Source organism: Molothrus aeneus, chromosome 13, assembly GCF_037042795.1.
Source record: "Molothrus aeneus isolate 106 chromosome 13, BPBGC_Maene_1.0, whole genome shotgun sequence".
Classification (NCBI taxonomy): Eukaryota; Metazoa; Chordata; class Aves; order Passeriformes; family Icteridae; genus Molothrus; species Molothrus aeneus.
The window spans coordinates 17,264,397-17,285,577 of record NC_089658.1 but is presented as its reverse complement, the minus strand read 5'-3'; the positions used below and the strand labels follow the sequence as shown (position 1 = coordinate 17,285,577).

The window sequence follows — 21,181 nt, the reverse complement described above, 5'->3', positions numbered from 1 at the left end:
AGAGGCAGGGGAGGGGATTTTGATAGGCACCTCTGTGCTAAGAGAGTGTTCTGGGCAATCTTTCACTCCTTGGTTTGCTGTCATGTTGATTTTGCTGTTCTGTGTACCTCTGTGATGCAGATATGGATTAGCTGAGCAGGGTATGAGCTATAAATAAGCCATTAAATTTTAACCCCTCCTAAGCCCCATTAAATTTTAACCCCTCCTAAGCCCTGGAGGTCTCTGGGTTTAGGAGTCACTCTTGAGTATTTCTACTTCTTTGGAGTGGATGCAGAAGAAACTGCCTCTTGGTGTGTTTGTATAATGTTCCTTTCAGTTCTCTCACCTCAAACAAGAATTTGCTAGCTAAGGAGTGTATTTCCCATTGTAAGAACCTGTGTGACATTCCCAGATCAAGCTGGCACTCAGACACTGGAGAAGAATACCTCATTGTGGGAAAGCCAAGTTAAATCTTCTTTTCAGCCTCCTGCCCCTCCTACTTCCTAACTGCCTTTACTTGTATCCAAAGCCTGCATACACAGGGTCCTTACATCCCACACATTAAATACTTTGTTTATTTATTTCACTCAGGTAGCAGTAACCTTCACAGTGTTCTCCTGGTTTGTTTTTTTTTAATCCCCACAGTGGCAGCAGTGTTTGGAGGCACAGCTCAACATCCTCTCTGTGATGATAGCATGAATTTTTTTAGACTTGCCTCAAAGTCAGGTGGCCCCTCATCCTCCATTCTGTATAAACTTGGGATGATCCCAATTTTCAGCTGTTCTTACACTCCAGTGTTCAGGGAGACACTTGCAGGGGTTATGGACAATGGGTGATGCAGGGCAGGGAGGGAAGTGCCTTCAGCGGGAGCCCTGTGGAAGGCTCATCTTGGAATGCAGCTCCTTCCCTCCCTGGTGTGGGGATTAGGTGAAAGGAGGAAATACAGAGCTGGAGGATACATAGCCATGAGCAAGGACTGGCCTCTGTGTCCAAGTTTTTTCCATTTGGAATCCCTCACAATGTGTTTATTCTGTGTCCAATGGAAAACACACTTCCACTGAGGAAGGTTTTTACACTGTGTGCCTGCACCTGGAGGTGGCTGTGGTAAGATACAATAAAGAAGTTAAAAAAAAAAAAAGAGAGAAGCTGATGGAAGACACATGCTGACTAAAGTCAGAGCTCTTTCCATATTTAAAGAGAGTATTGTTGAAGATCTCTATTCAGGGAATTATATTACCAGAGACAGCATGACTAAGGAAATATTTTTATGACTTCTTTTCTGTTCTTACAATACCCAAGTTATTTCTTGTGCTGCAACTTGCTGCAGACTGTGGCTGCAGTGGAGAAAGTAGTAGATCACAGCAATGAAGATTAAACTCACTAGTTACTCTTTCCAGCACAGTTTTCCAAGATACTTAGAGAGTGAATATTCCTGGGACAAAACCAGTCTGGCCTCTTTGCTCTCTTCAGTCCTGCTTTTCCTACCTTCTCCTCTGCCAGTTTGATTATGTGGCAGCAAAGCACTTACATCTTCACTTATGCATTTTCTGTGCTCCATTTGGCCTTGTTGTGCCGTTTGCATTTTTTCATGGCAGAGGAAGAATAAATTAATGAATGTTCTTTGGTAACATGCAGCTGGTTTGAGAAAGTGGTTAGTGTTGGTAGTACTAAATTTTAACCATGCAAGAGATTCTCTGGTTGTCCTCTTTTGTCAGGATTGGGAAAAGCAGGTGTCAGTTGTAGATAAATAGGTTTTTAATAGCCAGGTTTCCATGCCATGTGCACACACCTGGGTGACATGAGCAGCAGTGTAACATGGCCTTGACTTGGGTTTAATATGACTGCAACAGCTGAGACAGGTGGATGCCCATTGATCCTCCATGCTGGCTTAGGAAGGTTTATCTTGGAGATTCAGCCATCTCTGCTGTTGCCAGATTCCTGTTTCTCACTCCAGCTCCCAGATATCCCTCTCCAAATCAGCAAGGCTGCGTGTGGGAGCCAGAAGTGAGTCCAGAGAGTGACATCGCGTTTGGTCTTAGTGGTTATCCCCAAAGTTCTCTACAACAGCAGCTTGCTTTCATTTCTTGCTTTACACTGAACAGAAGAAGAACATCTCAGCAGGTGCATGTGTGTTTTTACACCTGCTTATGCCTGAGGTTGCCCCTTGCAATGCCAATGCTGCCATGCTGTAAATGCAGCGAGTGCTCCTAAACCAGGAGACTGCTGTTCTATATAAGGCAGAGAATCTGGACTCTTAGACTCCTGATTTCTATTCCCAGCTCTGGCACTGGCTCATTTTGTGACATTTGGCAAGTCACTTGCATTCTGAATGCTTCTGTCTACCTCTGTGAAATGAGGATTTTGAGTGCAAAGCTACAGATTGCATGGCTTAGGGAGGTCTCCTGTAAAGAGTGTGGGGCTCTTGGGGGTGTGATGTAGTACAAGTCCAGAATCTAATGTTGCTTAGTCATGTTCAAGAGACTCTAAGAAATCTGTTGGATTATATGTCCTGAAATAAGAGGACTCAGAGTGCTATATGTAATGTTATTTTCAGTGACAATGCCTTGATTTTCTTTACATTGTGAGAAATGAGAACTTACCCTGGCAGAAGCCTTGAGGCCCAGCTGTTGTTGGAAAGTGGGATTATGAAGTCTAAATGCCTCATAAGAGGTGTTCATTTGTGCTCTGAAAGATCCATCTTGAAAAACCTGTCTGGAATCTTTGCCTGCCATGCAGACACAGCGAGAAAGCAGCAGCAGGAGGTTTGTATTTGTAATCTGGCAGGGGCCCCTCACTGAAACCAGTTGCTCTGGGGACTTGGTTCAAATATTCTTGGCCCAGCTGCCAGGGTAGTGTGGAGGGTTACATAATGGCAGAAACAAGCTCAAAAATGGGGAAAATGTGTAGGTGTGTCTTGGGGTGATACTCCACTGTCTGCACCATGGAACAGAACCACGTTTGTGTGAGGAATTGTTTGTTAATGCTCATTGCCCTACTTGGTTGGGTAAGGTAGGCCTGGGAATGGGTGAATTCCAGAGGAGGTGGACAGAAGGAAAACAATATTCCTGTGTGGAACAGTGGTGTTTCAACAGCCTCTGCTGTGGGATCCACTCCTCAGGATCAGGAAGGTTCTCTTTGTGTGACACAGCCTTGTCACACACCAGCCAAAATTCCCGAGTCTGCTTTGGGCTCATCGCTCACCCTGAGCTGCCGTTTCCTGCAGAAAAATCTGTGTTCCAGCAGAGCTGCTCCCAGCCAGCCAAATTGCCAGTTTAATGTCTTGCTATTAATATCAGGCTGCAGCTTGGAGCCTTGCACACTGTCAGGATCCAACCTTTCTGTGACATAAGCAGATTGAGAATGCCCCTTTCGTTCAATATTTCCACTGCCAGTGCCAAATAAGCAGCTTTACGGTTAGTTAGGAATGATCCTGCATATTTCAAGGCAAAGCTTGGCCTTCATTCCTCAGTGTACATGTTACCCCAGATCCAGGCTGAAGCTTCCCTGTATTCAGCTAATAATAAAACTGGGGGCAGTGAGGAATTGGGAAATGGAAAATGAGAATGTGTCTTAAATATCCTTAAATTGCCCTGGTTAAAAATGACTTTACCTCTGCTGCAGTCACATGTGCTCCTCTGTGGCCTGATGTTGGGGAAAAGAAAGCAGAGTAAGTGTGTGTACTGCAGAGGGGCAGGCTGAGCTGAAGGAACAGCTGCCTGGAGAAAACCAAGCACAGAGTAGAGGTGATTGAGGAACATAGTTTTCCAGACTCTTTCCACAAGTGAATTGGTGTTTGGAGAAAAACATTCCCATCTCCTGGCTGTTTATTGCAGTAAAATATTTCAAAATATGCCCAGGTTTGGCAAAAGAGGATCTGTGGTCTGTGTCTCCAAGTAGGCTTTTTTATTCCATGTAAAACACCTGAATAAGGGACTGCACATTTTTATCTTTTCCTTGGCCATTTGCCACCTCTGGCTGGCCTGTCCACAGCAGGAGACAATTCTGGTCATCCTGCCTGTACTGTTCATTTACATCTTCCTCCCTAGGTTGTATTGATTCCAGTGCCCTGCCAGTGTCACAACAGAGAATTCATCCCCAAGGAAAGGGAAAAGACTAGCTGGTTTGCTCTGAATGGAAAAGGAATTCTCACATTAAAAACATTTTCCATAGTGGTTCATGTTGAATGTTTCTGTATATTCCAGGGCGGGTTTTTATTTGATGCCAGAATAAATAGAAATACCTGCTGCTTAAAACAATTCATTAGAGCAGCAGTGCCTGGCTTTAGCAAAAGCCTTGCTGGGACTGTCCTTCAGACCAAACCCAAACCCAGCTTAATGCATTAAAATGAGCCCACTGGAGGTTAAAATGTCTCTTAAAAAAACACTGTCAACTTGATTTGGTGTTAGGGAAAGAAAGGGACCTCACAGCACTGCAAATTTCTGTCATTTGTGGCTCTGCAGGACAGTGGAGTCAGGCTGCTGGCTTTAGGAAACCATAGGGAGCTGTGGTCCAGTGCAGTGGGAGAGTTTTTCCCTTGCCTTTTGGTTGCTAGGGAATAAATGCTGGGCTGCACAAGCCAGACAGTGCTGAACTGTGCTATTGGGCATATTCATCACTACCCACCCTACCCACCACAGCCTTCCACTTTCTCTTCACCAGCTAGCAATCCCTCCTCTTCCAAATTCCCACTAAAAATTCCTGTGCCAAGCATGTGTAATATGAGATTGCATAAATCTCAACAGAGCCCTGGGATAAGCACAGCCACTCAGGTAATTGGGAATTCCTGCTGCTGTAACCCTTGCTCTGCCTCACTCAGTGTCCTGTCTGTGCTTTTCCTTTTCTTGTTTTGGGATGTGGCTTCAGCCAGGCTGCCTCACTGTGCACTAAAGCCCAGAGGAAAATCCTGCTTACACCAGCCTCAGAATCTTGGGGGTGGCTTCATTGGGGTCAGGATCCTGGTCTTGTTCTTAGATGTTGCCTGAGACATGCAACCCTCCTGATATCATCTTACATTCTGCTTTTGTTGTTAGGAAAAATAGAGCATTTGAATTTTATTTGCCTTTGGGTTTGTTTTGCAGCTCAGTAGTCTTGTTTAAGTTTGTCTTTATTCATTCCATGTACTGAGGGCGCTGGTGGATTCTTGATCTCCTTGGCTGAAAAAGTTACTGTCCTTAGCTGGGAGCTCATATTGTCCAGCTGCAAGGAGTTTTTGTAGAAAATATGATCACTCTTCTCGTTGGGAATTTATCAGTCTGTGAGTGCTATCAACTCACAGTTATCTCAGCTTTTAACATTTTCTCTCAGTTTCATGTCTTGGGTGAAGGAAATAACTTGGGTAATTAAAACAAATGCAAGTGTTTAGTGGGGAGAGGATTAGTTACAGGTTTTCTGTACATTTCTCATTTTTCCCTCTTCCATGTATTTCCAGTTCCCAGCTCGGAGGTCTCGCAGAGCCTCAGTTGCTCTCGTGATTAACTCCCTTCCCTTTCCTTTTTCCCTGTTTCTCTTTGGGGTTAGTTCAGGGCTCATAGGAGCTCTTCTCAGTTCTGTTCCTTCGTGTTGCCTTTGTTCAGCTGGGCCTGGGCAGGCAGAGCTGCTGTTCCCAGGGGCCCTGCAGGGTCTGGTTTCCATCACTCAGACCTCAGGACGTGCCCACCGAGGTCACGGAATTTCCCTACATTTACTCCACTTCAGTCTTCATAAACCTCCAGCAGTTCCTCATTAGTTCTCCTCAATACATCATTTTCCTTTTGCAGCCCCAAAATGTGTTTCAGGCCCTTTTATTTTCCCATTATTTATCTGTCTGTCATGCTCACTCATCCCAGCAGATAAAACAGTGGCCTCGCAGTGTGGTGTGTGTTTGAAGCTTGTTCTCAGGGAGCTGGAGCTAAACACTGTCAGCAGGGAGGAATAACACACTTCCTGCTCTGTACCTGGCCTTTCATGTCCTCCCTCAAACTGCTATTGGGAATTAATGCTCATAGATGTTTAAGCTGGTTTCTGAAATATGTTCACAGTCATTGTCAGATGTAGAGCAGCATGTCCAAAATCTTCCCATCAACTTCCCCTCCTGCTTTAGTTTGTTAGCTTGTCTCTGCTCATCCTAAATCTTGCTTTTCTTGTTGATTGCTCCCTCCTGACCTTCTGACTTGCACAGAGCTTTTGTCTTTGTTGTGCCTCACCCCAAAGCTGGTGCTGGATGTTTAGGCTGATTTTAGCTTGAAAGCTTTGCCTTCTCCCATGGTTTTATTAATGGTTCATAGGGGATGTGTTTTGATAAATGCAAGTGAGCACCTGTCCAAAATGCTGTGGAAAGGACCCATAGTGCTTTATCAGGCAACATATTTTTGAGTAAATATTCTCCAGGCCATCACATCTCAGCATTATACAGGGTGGTACTGATTCCTGTTTGAATGAAATGCATCTTGATAGAATTATCATAGAATTCTGGAATGATTTGGGACCATCAAAGCCCAGCTCATTCCAACCCTCTGCCATGAGACGTTTTCCACTAGACCAGGTTGCTCCAGTCCCATCCAGCCTGGCTTTCTTCACAAAATTCAGTGGCTACCAGAACTATGGTCCTTTCCCCTCAGGAATCCAGGACTCCAGCCCAAATCCCAGCCTGGAGTCTCACTGGTGGGTAACTAAGCTTCTGTCTGCTGCCTTTATTGAAAGGAGTAAGTCACAAGGGAAAATATTTGCCATGACTTTGTTGGTATTTTTTCTGATACTCTGGCTTTATTCTTTGATTTCAACTCCATCTCATAAATCACTTCATGTGCTAAACCATTGTGCAGCTTGACTGGTGCAGGTGCAAACACGTCCTGCATTCCACTCCAGGGCCATTTCTGTCTGTGTGAAATTATGTAGACATGTACACAAAGCACCTGGGAATTTTGGTCTCATAGCTTAAAGGGCAGATACCTCCATGTGATGTTCCTTTCCCCATCTCTTTACCCCTCACCCTCTTGCTATGTCTGGGGCTTTGACATGCAATCACTCTGGGGGAAAAGGCTTGTTAGGACTGTTTGAACTAACAATTCCCAGTGAATTTACAGGATAGTGTCCTTCAGAATCAATTCAGTACATTTTCATGCTAGCATGGAGAAAAAAACAATCAGAAGTGTAATATTTTAATATTTTATTTTGTGTGACAGGCAGGTCTTAGGGTTTTGGTTCTCCTGAATATATTATGCTAGAACTTCTGAATTATAGCTTTATTTCCTAGACATCTTTGTGCCTCAGTTGTTTTCTAAATTAGAGATGATTTGTGGGACACTGCTTGAGAACCAAGGCTTTGCTTATGGCTAAGCAGCATTTAATGATGATTTAAAGAAATCTCTGCTGTTTATCTCAGAAAGGGGTCATTGTGTTTGCAAACAGAGAAGCAGGAGCCTAAATAATGTCCAGCTAAGCCCACTCTGCCAAACAACTGTCAGGAAAAGCTCTGGAACTGCTCCTGGCTACTGTGTGTGTGAGGCTGAGAAGCCTTTGAGGCAGACACGAGCAGAACAAGCTCATTATATTTGGTCTGTGGACAGACCATTTGTGTCTTTTGGGGTTTGTAGTATTTCTGCTCTTGTCTCTTGCCTCATCCATGTAAATGGAGGTTTGCCATGCTTGCTGCACTGCTTCACTCTGCAGCTCCATCACTTCCCCTTGCTAAGGGTTTGTTTCTCTGGGGGATTCTCACCAGAATGATCATAAAACAAATAAAATCATCAATTCTGCTTTCATAGCTCACTCTGCTTCTTACTTCCCCTTTTGTTATAAAAGGTTGTGGAAAGATAAATAGTATTTCTTTTCCACAGTGTCAGACCTGCTGTCAGTGCTCTATAAATAACCCCTGTGGGCTGGGAATGCCAACCCCAGGCTCTCTGCAGCAGAAAGCAGAATTTTCTGCTATGACACGCTTCAGGCCAGGTGGACAGGGGAAAATGAGACTCATAAAACCCATTTCTCCCTGGTTCTCATCCAAGAACATAGAATGATTTTGCACATCCCCATTTCCAGCCCGGCGCCGTACCCGTTAATTCCTGGTGCCTCCCTGACAGACCATGAAACAACACATTCAGGGCTTTTTGCACTGTATTTTATTGGTAAAAAAAGAATGCATTGAGAGGAGAAGGAAATGAATTTGTAAACAGGGCCTTTCCTCAGTAAAATCCCAAGCTCTGTACCAAAGAGATCAGAGCTGTGATCCCCATGGTGCAAGGCTACCAGAGGCAGCTCCACTTCCTTGGGCTCCAGCCAGTTCTTCAGGTTGGTGAAATAGTGGTTAAGCCCTTCAACAGGCCAGAGGTTTGTGTTCCTTCCTTCCACTGCCTGGGTCCTTGTTTTCCCCTGTGTTTACACATTCCTGGTCAGTTTGCTGCAGACTGCAGCACTTCCAGAAAGCTGACGCGTTTCTAATGGAGAAACCTCGGAGGTTTTTCTTCTCCCGTCAGACATAGATGGCTTTTATCCAGTTGACTGCTTTACAGTGCCTTTATCCTTTGCTGGCTTGAAAACATTTCAGATAGTTCCTATTGTTTTATAGACCCTGTAGCTAGAAAACCAAGCTTGTGTAAAAACATCTGTACATAGCTGTGCAATAGGCTGCAGACATACAGGGTAATAAGGCATGATTGCATTCATTGTAGCATTTGCTCCACTGGATAATCAAATAGAAGCATTCCAGTTGCACACAGGATATGTAAGAGTAAAGGAAGGAAATGAAGGACAGTTGCCTACTGTACTTTTACATTTCTTTTGTTTTGCAGCTGCCAAGGTGAAATGCAATTTTGAGAGCAAGTTTTAAATAACGTAGAGATGAGATTTTACTGGTGATAACCAAGAAAACCAAGTGTGAAGTGTGCATAAAACTTTCCCTCCCTTTCCCCAAGAAGGGAGTTTGATCTGTGCTGATTTTTTTTTTCATTTGAATTGGTTTTTTCCCAGCTTTGGTTAATCATCTGGTAACATGACCTCGTATTATACCTAACCCATTTTGCAGGGTGTCTGGTCCTGGCAGGATTTTGCTGCACCAAGTGCATTGAGTAGACTGAAAGTCACTTTAAATCCTTGGAATGTTGTTGGGTTTATTTAACAATTCTCCTACTGCCTCAGCACAAGCTGCAAGCTTTTCAGCTGGGATTGTGCTCCATGTAATGCAAATAGGAATTGGGTATCTAACAGTACTTTGCAGCACTGAAAATCTTGCCTGTGTTTAGCAGACACTGAAAATGTTCCCTGTGTTTACCAGTGTGCTGCAAATTCAGTAGAGAGTGTGCACCAGCCAGCTGTGATCCACTACAAGGTCATTCCATGGCTGGAAATATTAATGGCAGGTGCTGTGGGGAAGGTGATGAAATTTTGAGATGACCCAAGAATGCACAGACACATTCTGGAAATAAATTACTGTCTCTAAATGCATGGCAGAATACTTTGAATTTTACACATACAGATTTGATCAGATATTCCTTGCAGAAAATACTGGGGTTTCTTTATCAAGTCCTTGTCAGTTTAGATAGGAAGGTGACTATAGATGGTGAAATTTTAGCCAAATTATCACTGACAGGTGTATATACATATATGTGTGTGTGTATTTGTGTATATACTGTCCCTTGAGCAGAAGTGGATTTCCTTGGAATTTTATTTGAACGCATAGGTTCTGCTATGTAGGTTTATTAATTTCAGGTTCAGAATCCTATAATCTGCAAGGGTTTTGCCTGGATTAGTTTGACAAGTCTTTTTACCTTTTAGATCAGTTGATAGAAATACATTGAATTTATCAGAATAATAATAGTAAAACCCTCAGACTCAACCCATCAAATATCTTTCTCCTCCTGTACTCTTTCAGCATGATTTGTAGAATGTGAAGGATTTCTGTGTTTGCTTAGCTTGGAATTAGCCCTGTATTCCTACTTTGGTTGGTGGTGATGAGCAGTCAGCAGGTTGAAGGCATTTGTTGGTTTTGTGTGGTTGTGTCATACATTTTTGTGGGGCTGTTTGCACTAAGGCTCTGCCTGGCCATAGCTGGGCTGCTGGGTACACATGAATGTTCTGCTGAGGATCTGCTTGTTGGTTTTAGTAATATCATCCATCAAGCTCCAGCATGTTCAGCAATATTTGTGCTGTAGCAGACAAACAGTGTAAACACTGCAGTTATTTATAAGAAAACTGGCCAGTGAGTTAGGAAACTCTGTGTGGATGTTTTTATTTATTGAAAATGAGTCCATCAGTCTAATCAGACTTTGTTGTTCTTGAAATGACAGGAAAATAGGAGGCTGAAGTTAGATTTCTATTTAGAATGTATCTTTTATATTTCTGTTTAAGAAACCTGTATGCTCATGTTTCTTTTGTGTGCTCCAGTTTGTTTGCTTTTCTGGCTCTGTCAGTCAGAGAGCAAATGTTGTCTCCAGCTTGGTCTTGTCTGGGTCCAAGAGTGGATGAAATTCTTGCTATAGCTCTCTTGACCTGGCTCCTGGGGAAGTGCTGGTGCTCCTTCTAATCCCTTTGATGGCTCTTCCAAGTGTCTGTTCACTTCAGAGGGAAAGCACTGTTCACTGGAGCTGCTCTGCCCTCCCAGATGGTTTTCCCTGGGATTCCTGCCTGACCTGTACCACATTCAGCAGCATCTGAATAGAGATGCTTTCCTGTGGGAATCCTGGGATCCTGCAGCACAAAAATGTTGCTTAAGGGCTGCTGAAGTTCTAAACTTTGTTGCTTCCTTTCAGCAATGTCTGTTACCTCACCAGAGTTCAATAATTATGTTTTGTCTGTTACCTCACCAGAGTTCAATAATTATGTTTCAGTTTCATGTTCTTCCTCCTGCTATCTGATTCCTTTTTCCATGATGTTCTCTGACTTGCCCCAGATTTCTTTCTATGGGTTATCTGTCTCACTTGGATCTTCCATTTCCCTTCTCCCTCTGGGGAGCCAAGAGAGGGGCAGAGGTTCCTGGCACAGCCCTCTCATGTTGGCATCCCTGGGATGTCACCTGAGGAGCTGTGCAGGGTGTGATGCTCCTGGCTCAGAGCAAAGGGCTGGATTCTGAGAGCATTTGGCCCTTTCCACAATGAAGACCCCCAGCTCTTGCCTGCTGTAGGCAGGATTTTGTTCAAAGCACTGAGGGGTTTGCAGAGGTGCAGGACCCATGCACTGGTGTCTGTGAGCCACAGCATGATCTGAGCACGGAGGTAACTAAAGCTTCCTGCCTTTACACCTAAGAAGAATGACAAAAGTCAACCTCCTAGGGGTGGAAACTGAGTAAAAGAAGCCAGGAAATTATTTGAAGCCCTTTTCCAAAGCTGGGGGTTATAATTTGTTTGTTCCAATGAAACTTTGATCAAGCCTGTCCTGATTTTGATAGCTGGTCCTGTTAGAGAGGCTATAATACACATCCAGCTTGTTCTGTGGGGATGCCATGAAGCTGATTGTGTTATCCCTAATCAGGTGGCTTTGTTGGGAAATGCTTCTCATTATATGGCAGCTGCCAGGAGGCCACTGCCACTGGGCTCCCAGGCAGGCTGGTTCAAAAATACCCAACCTGCCTAGCTGGGCAGTGCAGCTGTTCCTGCTGCAGAGTCCCCCAGGAGTCCTGAGTGGGGTTTGCCAGCTGAGGAGACCCTGCAAACTGTGCTGCACACTCAGCACAGAATTCTCAGTCAGGGACACAGGGCCTTGGCTCAGAACTGGCAGTGTCACCCAGGCAGGTATAGAGGAGCTCCTGCATTTCCTGGGGGTGTTTTATTTAGAAACACGCGGGACTAGAAGAGGCACTTCTGTCCCTGTTGGAAGAACTTCAGCACAAAACCCTGGAGCAGTGACATGAACACAATGTGCATGAAAATGTCCCCTGGCTCTGCAGGATCCTGTGACAATTTTCTTTAGTGCTGTCACTGTCAGCCTCCCGGGCTGTCACTTCTGAATTGAGTTCATAAAGGCCCCAGGACTGGGACTGTGCCTTGACTTGTGTCTGTGAGGCACCAGGGACTCTCTGGCTGCTGTCAGTCATTGCAGGGAGCTCAGTGCTATTCATCCAAACTTGTATTTTCTTTCACTGGAGCTCAAGTTTGAACATGAGAGATTTCTTTTTATGAAGTGTGAGAAAAGCTCAGGCTGGTCTTTTTCAGAGTGAGAATTTCTCTGTACCTGGTGGCTTTAAAGGTGACATTTCATTTCTGAGCAATCTAGAGAAAGGGGTACTTAAAAAACTAAATTCAGGACATATTAAAAATACCTCCAGCCATGTTACCTCTGAAATTAGCCATTGCTTCTCTTCAGTCAGACTGATGCTGTGATGTGTTCATGCCTGCATAAACCACCCTGTGGGTCATTCCCTTCCTGGGCAGTGGGTGCCAGGATGGGCAGCTCTGTTTGGGAACCCAGAGGAGAGGCCCTTTGGGTTAGCAGTAACCCAAATATTTTACCCTGGTTTGGTGGGTGTGTCTGTGCCCTGTGTGTGCTTTGTGCTCATGTCTGTCTCCCCCAGTGATGGTTGTTCTCTAACATTTTTATAACCCATTGGCCAGTTGGAATCGAACTTGAGGATATGGAGCTCAGAAATATTAGGCTTTCAGAAGTTTTTTGAAAATTAGGAAGCTAAGCAGAGGAAGGAGCCATCTCCCTCTGATGCTGCCAGTGAGGGAAAAATTGCAGCATCCACATTTACATCAGGAGCCCCAGGTGGAAGTGATAATCTCTAGGAAATTAAGCCATTAACTTGCAGAAAGCTTAGGGAATTTTTTTATTTATTCTCACCTCCCTTTCCTTGGTGCTGTTCTGCTCTACCAGAACAAATGTGATGCCTGTTGGTGGTGTGTGAGGAGAGGAGCAGAGCCATGGCACTGCCTGCTGCCATGGAAGGATCATTCTCACTCCCCAGCCCTGGCAGCAGAGGTATCAGCCAGGGCTGCTGAGGGCAGGTGCTGGGGACCAGCTTTTCAACCCATGCTCTGAGTTAACAGAGTAACTCAACCCCATTACCCTTATCAGGCACAGCACTAGGGTTTGTCAGGCTGTGAGGTTAAATCAGCACTCAGCAAAGAATTAACACAAGAAGGGCTGAATCAAGAATTTCTCAATAAGTTTATCAGTGCTGGCTGGCAGCTCACCAGTGTGAAGCCAGGAGCTTCAGCAGCCCTGGAAGTCAGGATGTGGGAGCTGCAGATGAGAAGTATCACAGGAGCAATTTGGGAAAGGATCTGTTTGGGGTTGGATCACTGTGCATCATCCCATTTGCTGCCTTCCCTGCAGCTCACCTGATGTTGCAGGGAGAACAGCTTTGACATGCATACAGCACCTAAAAATAAAATACACTTTAAAGATGAACATGTTTCAAAAGTGTAGATTCATTCAGGTTCTGAGAGTAACGAATGCTGAGTCATTCTGTAAGAACATGGAAACAATTTAATGGGGAGCTGTGGAAAAATGCCATTCATCAGCAGCACAGGTGTTCAACCATCTCCAGAACGCTCAGAGACTGGGCTGACACTCTCCAGACACTGAAATATTGTTCATTAATGTTGTTTAATCATTGCAGGACTGATCCTTGCTCATGAGCCCACCCCTGACCAGCCCCACAGCAGGGTGAGATAGGCATGGCTCAGGAAAGCTCTTGGAACTGTTGAAAGAATCTTTGAATTTAATTTGCAGAGCTTCATGAGTTTCTTAGTGTTTGTAACTATAGGAAGGGGAAAACTGGAGCTGAATTCTGCACCCTGACTGTTTGCTCTTAAAGCAGATGCTGTTTGGTACAGAGACTCCAAATATTTTTTCTGAATTATTGCCAAGGCTGACCTTCATTCTGGAAGGGAGATAGTGAGGAATTTAAAGGCTCCAGAATCCCTGCTGCTTTAACAGTATCATTAAAAGGAATTCCATTCCTTTTAATGATACTGTTCAGCAGTCTCATTAAAAGCTCTGATTTGATATTTTTCTTCCTTCTCTCTGAATTCAGGCCCTCTGTTGAAGCAGGTGGCTCAGATGAGTTGCAGGGACAAACTGACAAGTCCAAAAGTGGAATTGACAGAACTTATCTGAAAAAAGGAAGATGAAAATAGCCCCAAGGCTGGTTTTGGAACCTTACACAGTTTGCAGAGCTGCAGCTATGGCAGGCAGTGCCAGGGTTGCTTTTCCATTCCTTGGGAGATGGAAACCTGCAGGTGGGAATCCATCCTGAGGACAGGTGTTGGCAGACTGACAGGCATGTAGCAGAGTGGTGGTAAAGGAAGAGTTATATTTTTCTCTTTTTTTGGTGGGTTATTTATTTCCTGAAAGATGCAGCTTAGGGGACAACTGATGCAATTCTTGAATTCAGGCCTCTCTCACCAGACAGCACAGGCCAAAATGAAAATACTGAAATACTGACATTTGACAACATCTGGGAAAGGGAAGGATGAGATTCATAAAGGCTGTTTAGAGCAGGAGCAGGTGGAGCTCTCTCCTTTTCTCAAGCTGTCCAGCAGGTGAGAGATGTGGAGTCAGTTCTGTCCTGTGTCTCTGTGCTGCAGCCACTGCAGTGAAAGACAGTTGTTACTCCCACAGCTCCACAAACCCTGAATCCAGTGCTGAGTCCTGCTGCTGCCTTGATGGGCTGCCTGCCTGTTTCATATTGTCATGCTGATGTTTCCATGCAGGTGGGAAGAGAAGGTCCTGCTTAACTCTACAGCAGCTTGTGGGAAGGACTGGCAGGTTCCTCCACTGAGCACCATGAGTCCAACACAAGATATTCAAATCCAAATGCCTTTGATCCCCAGGCAGGGGTGACTTTGGAGGGCCAGGATCCAAATCCTGATTTGCAGCTTGGTTTCACTGTTGTTGGTGATGTTTTCTTTGAGTTCTCAGTCTCTGTTCCTGCAACCTTTCAAAAGCATCAGATCTCTGCTGCCTTCTGCCAGATCTGATTCTTTTCTGGTGTGAGATATCCCTGAACAACATTGTCCCCTGTGCCTCTCTCATTTTCTCTCACTATCTTGTATCTCTCTGATTTGCATCTCTTGTTCCTATACCAGTTCCAGCAGCTGTCCCTCCTTTATGCTCAGTGCCAAGTTTTGCCCACACCTCCCTGCCTGAGCAATTCCATGCCCTCAGACTTGTTCAGTAATTCCTCAAGTGAACCCATGATGCCAGAGACTTCTGACCCAGGGCTGGAGATTTTTCCATTTTTCCCCAGCAGTGAGTACACACAGACATTCTCAGGGAGCTCATCTTCCTTTCTGATCTTATCTGCTGCCCTCCTTGACCCCTGCCTCCCTCAGAAGTGACTCCCTGCTGCCTATTAGATCAAAGCCATGTTTCCTGAAGCCTTCTGGAAAACCCATATTATCTCCATTTGCTACTTTTCTGTCCCTGTCTCTTCTCATTCCCTTATCTCTTCCCATTTCTCTTCCTGCCTTCTTCACTATATTTGAATTATGCCAGGCTTCTGTATTCTTCCCACCACGGTGTGTTAACTCACTCAGTCCAATCCCCAACTGGAATCCCTCTCTCAAATCCACCTGGCCAGCTCTTCCCCGCCTTTCCTCTCAACAGCTGTCCTAATATATCTTACTTGGAGTGATCCAGCCCGTGTAATCCCTGTGTGTGTGTGAGCATGGAGACTTTCAGCACCAGGCAGTGATGTCTGTAAGCAGATGGTGAATTAGCTGCCTCGATTTGGGAATCAGCATTCAGGAATGGTGGTCTGATTGGGACTAAATGTCCCAAACTCCATATTTAACTAGAGAAACAGGATTGCAGGAAGGAGCTGTGTTTGAGATCTGCATTCAGCAGCAGCCCAGGCTCTGGGGAGTGTTGGGGAGAAGCTCTCTGGAATGTGGCTGTTAGCATATCAAAGCAGAGTAAACATGGAGATGATACCCTGCTTCCTCTGCCCCAGTTAATTAAGGCACTCCTCATGTCTCCTTGGAAGGGAGGATTTATTAATGTGCTGTCATCCAGGGGAGTGATGGTTTGCTGAAAGGGAGGAGCCATTAATGGCACGGGGGATGTCACGCTGAACAAAGAGCAGATGTCAGAGAGACAGGGAATTTCTTTTATCTCCTGCTTTGCTGAGGTCTCAGATCCTGGTGTTTTATCATAAAAGCTTAGAAAAGTAGGGCTGGAAAGAACTTCAGGTGGGCTTTTAGTGCATTCCCTTGCTGCAAGGCAAGATCAGTGGCACCTGTGTCCCTGATGGGTATCTGCTCCAGGGGGCTGAGCAGGGTGCTTGTTCCCAGCTTTCTCTGAATCCACTGTGGTGAATATTTGTGTTTGATCCTGGTGAATGGCACTGGAAAGGAATGTGGTTTCAGAGATGCCCGTGCCAAACCTCTGAGGGTTTCCAAGGGTTGTCTGCTCTTATAATGCAGCATGAATAATGTTTTTGTAGGCCTTGGTTAAAGGGATTTTCTCAGCCAAAAAAAAAGTGTTAGAACATCTCTCAGCTGTCTTGTCTCACTGCATTTGGTGTCTGAAACAGCTTTTGCTGGTGTGGGTGAGGGCAGATATTCCTGAAACTAGGAGAGGTCTCAGTCTCTGGAGCTCTTCTACTGTCTGGGCAGCCCCCTGTGCCTAAATCAGTGCATTAGCAGAGTGTAAATCCAGTGCAAACAACATTGGAATAAAGCTCTTCCCATCTTGGGGAATGTCTGTGTGTGGGCAGGTTGGTAAAGGGGCAGATAAATGATTCATCCATTAAACTTGTAAAACCTCAGGTGGGTTCCCAAGAAACAGAAAAGCCCTGCAGAAAGACTGAGAGGTGAAGCTGATGGTTGGCCGTGCTGGGGAGGGGATTCCACAGGCTCCATTAATTGCTGTCCTGCAGGGTAATTAAACAGAGATAAGGAAGATAGCAAAAGCACTTCTCTAAGCTCTGATGATTAAATCTTGCTGCCTCTGCAGGTTTGCAGACACGAAGAGATCTGGCCTCACAAAGGTATTTTTATCAGGAAGGTGCTGAGGAGGGCAGCTGGTTTAGGTGTCAGGTAATTTGTTTGGAAATGGGGCAGTGCACTCCTGCCTGGGCTCCAGGGTGGGATGAAAGAATTGACTGAGTTCTGTTGAGCTGCAGTGGTGCCATGGCTAAAATTTGGGTGTTTCTGCCTGAATCACAGTCCTTCCACAAAGAGTAAGGCACGTGGTTGAATCTGGCTTGTTCAGCTAGAGCCCTGTGAAATGTTATCCAGGGCCACTCATCAGACCCTTGGGTGTTGTGTCAATATTCAATGCCAAGTATCTCGTTATTCCTAATAAACTGAAAACTATCTCCTGCCAAAGGTATTGAGCATTTCACTCATTTGTGCTACGAGGACCTTGTGTTCTTGTGAGGAGTTTATCCTTGTGAGCTCCAGAAACATCAGCTGGCACTGTGAATATCAGGGAAAGATTTGATCTGTTAGTCCTTCAGGGTGAGTGTAATGAAAATCAGGAGATTCAGAAAGTACCTACACTTTGTGTTCCAGCTGTTTATGTTTCTTGCTGGGCTTTTGGGATTCTGACAGCAGTTGTGTACACTGGAAATGACAGTGTTTTCAGAGGAAGAAGTTATTTTATTGGGTACTACAGGACAGCTGTCTGAGTTCTGGGAAAGTTGTGCTGCATCCCTGCAGGTCATGGTGAACTGAGTTTTTACAGGGGTCATGGTGAAATTCAGGGCAGGCTATATTCTCCACAAGGAGAAGAGGATTCTGTGCTGATGGGCACATTTGCAACAAGTTGCCCAGGTACAGAAAGTCAGGATCTGGTGGTCATGATTCTCAGGAGTCCTGGTGGCTTCCATCAGCTGGTCCATGACATCAGAAGCTCTTCCTCTATAAAGAATTGAGTTCAAAATAATGTGACTTGCACTGGTGTGACTACTAACTTGTTTTCCTACCTGACTGTGGCTGTGTCTCATGCACTGGATGGTTGCACTGTAATTTCTGGAGTTGTGGTTCATGATGAGCGTGTCGTTTCCTGTGTGGTTTTTGTTAAATGCAATAACAATGAAAATTATTGCTGAGGGAAACAGTTTCCATACATGAATATTAAACTCTAATGGAAACCATGTTGTTACTGCAAGATTAACAGAAATTGGCATCTTGGAGGACTATCCAGCAATAAGGCAAATTAATCTGTGCCACTAAGATTGCATGTCCAGTTTTGAATTAGGACATTCTCATAAATGAAGGAACAGCTCACCCTGTTCACTCCTCTGGATGATCCCTGTAAACCAGACTTGGCCTGGAGGCTCGGTGGTGACAGCCTCAGCCTGTCTGTGTTGTATGTGCTGGAGAGGGCCCTTCCATGGATACAGTTCTTTTTCACCTGGATACTGCTGGCTCTTGAGACCTGTGTTTATTCAGCTGTAGAACAGTGTTAGTACCTATCTTGGAGGCAGTTTAGTGGGTTTCTTCTTTAATGTTTCTTAAATTTTGGAACATTTTCTATGTAGGCTTTATAGAAAGGGAGAAGTATTTTTCATTTTAAGTATCACAAGCACTGAAAGATTTCCTTGGTGACTGACTTGATGTGTAAATACAGGCAGGGCATCTCTGTCAAACATATCATTGCCATTGAGTGGAAAGGCAGAGCATGAATCACTTCAGGGTTTCCTGATTTTACTCCTGTAGGATGTTAAGAGAGGCTACAGGAATGTAATTGATGGCAATGTGTGAGCTGCACAAATTGAAAATCATGGGAGGATGAGAAAAACATCAGCTCAACACCAAACCAGTAATGATGGGGAATGGGAGCTTTGCTCTGAGCATGTGGATGTGCAGGGAGCCTCTGTCTGTGCCAAGCAGACTTCAGGACTGGGAGTTTGGCTCCCTTCCCAACAGCAAATACATTGAGCAGGAGGAGAGCCAGCCAAGTTTTAATCAAGTAAAAGTTCTGTATCCAGAGGTGTTTGGCAAAAGAAGAGATTAAAGTATTAGGAGTGCAATGAAAACAAGACATTAGAGAGTTGAAAGCTGGAGTACCTGGACAAACCACTTGCTGAGTGAATACTCCAGAGCCATCAGGAGGGAGCCCTGGGTGTTTGGAGTAGGACAAAATGGGAACCCCCACACCAGGACTTGTCTTCTCCCAGCTTTGGCCATCCATGTGGCAAGTGTGTAATGTCCTCATGCCTTGCTGGGCTGGGGGGAGAGATGGGATCATTCCCCTTGGAGATACTGCTGGTGCAGGGCTCAGAGCTGGCAGGAAGGCCAACAGCTGCAAACTGTTTATGTATGACAAGTTTTTGGATAAATGTGAGTTTACACAGTTGCCTGTGTCCCAGGCTTTGCTGTGGAAGTGCAGATAGCTCTGTGTGTCCAAGCCCAAGCACAGAAGTTATGGGCTGTAATTATGTAATGTCTCAGGAGAGAAAGGAAAAAACCCTCGTGCTTGGTAATAGTAAAAATAGTAATTGGCTTTCCTTTCCCTCTTCCACTGATGCTCCTGCTTGACCTTTTTTATATATTAAAAATAGATTTGTGGTAATTGCTGACAGCATATCTGAAAGATAAGGACATTTTTCCCCCAGAGAAAGTCACTGTCTGTATATTTGCAGAGGCACATGAGAAGTGTGGGGTTTTCTTAAAACATAAAAGACAAAAATCCCAGTTCAGCTTCCTTCCTTATTTTTTGTTTTCACACGCACACACCTGTCTCACAGACAGGGCCAGAAGCAAAATTACCAAATAAAAGCATTTCCTCTTATATTATTCCCAGCCTGGTAGAACCATGGCACGCCAGGATTTTCACAAACATGTCAGAATTCGTGAAGTTTTTATTCCAGTTCTGCAGACTTGAAAGGCTCAGATAAAAATCTGGAAATTTAAGAGGCAAACAACAGTTTCCATTCATCCCAGTGAAGACATAAATCATGTTAATGCAGCTACCAAGGCATTGTGCTACTATTGTTGTTGGTTAAAGGTGTGTTTTTCTCTGCATATCAGTTATGTGGATCATTGTACTGGCTAACAAAAAAGTTGCATTTATGTTAATGGTTCAGCTAGATTTACTAAAGATCTGGAGTATGTTTGCAGATCAATAATTTATTTGCTGTTGATATTCTGATGAGAGGAATTCATGCTCAAATGTATTGGTCCAAAGGAAAATTATAGTCTTAGGAAATAGTTTGATAGAAAAAATAGATTTCAAAAACGTTTTTAAAGCAAGCTTTTTCAGGCTTAAAATGTGATACCAATTTGTTATAACTGGCTTGCTGTTCCAGAATGACTCTTTTATTAATAAGCACTCAGCAGTTCATGAGCTGGACTTCTTACTGAGTTCATTCCATGTACTCCAAAGGTTTCTCCTCTTCCAGGATTATGAGTTTCTCTGCCCAGTCCATTTCTGTAATAATAAACTAATTTTAAATGGCTACATTTTTTAAATTGATCATTGCAGATATTATAAAATGGCCACACAGGATTCACATTAAGCACTGAAAATAGCTAATAAAAATAGATGACTAAGAGTCTGTAACTGAGCCACAGTCACTACTTCTTTGACCACTGGTGGATGTACAAGTCCTTAATCATTACTTTTCCACCTTTGAATAATGAGGGTTTTAGCATAGAGCAAAAGCCAAAATAATAATGTGGATAGGCATTGCCAGGTTCAGTGGGGATTAGAGCCACTAAACAAAGACTTCAGAAGAATTACTATTTGGTATAATTTATTTGACATTTTAATTGGTATTTAACATATTTAAATATATTGTCAGAATTCTAGACTGTTCTGTTGCACCACACCTCCCAAAAATGGGAATGTTGCCCCCTTCTATCTCCATGATGGGAAACATAGACCCAACCTTGTTTTATAAAATCTCTCAGAAGGAATGTAGCATGAATAATTTCAAGCAAAACTGACTTGCCTGATTGACCCCTGAGCCTGAAATGCAATTGTTGCTCCTCAGTTAAAACCTCATGTGTCAGACACAACTGAGAGATATTGGCACAGGTGAGTGGAAGATAAAGGTGGAATAATCAGGTTTAGTAGTAGGAATAAAACACTTTTGGTAAAAGTCCTGCTCTGGTCATTTCTGCCTAAAACTGCTGAAAGGGAACCAAAAGATCTCTGCCTATTCAGTAAAGGTGTCTTTCAGTTGACTCAAATACTTGGTTTTGGCTTCCCTTTAACCAAAAAGGGGCACATTCATTGGGCCACCAGGTGTGTGTGAATTGAGCTTGCAATCTCAGAAATCTTTCCCAAAGAAGTCTGATCCTTTCTGAGCAATTCCTTGATGTCCTTTGGACTATTC

General features: G+C 44.2%; 1 protein-coding gene across 1 annotated transcript in view; it reads left to right on the top strand.

Moving 5' to 3' along the window:
• ADAMTS17 (ADAM metallopeptidase with thrombospondin type 1 motif 17) overlaps positions 1–21,181 on the top strand; it is a 152,030-nt gene that overhangs the window by 35,257 nt on the left and 95,592 nt on the right. The gene's annotated exons all lie outside the window — the stretch shown is intronic.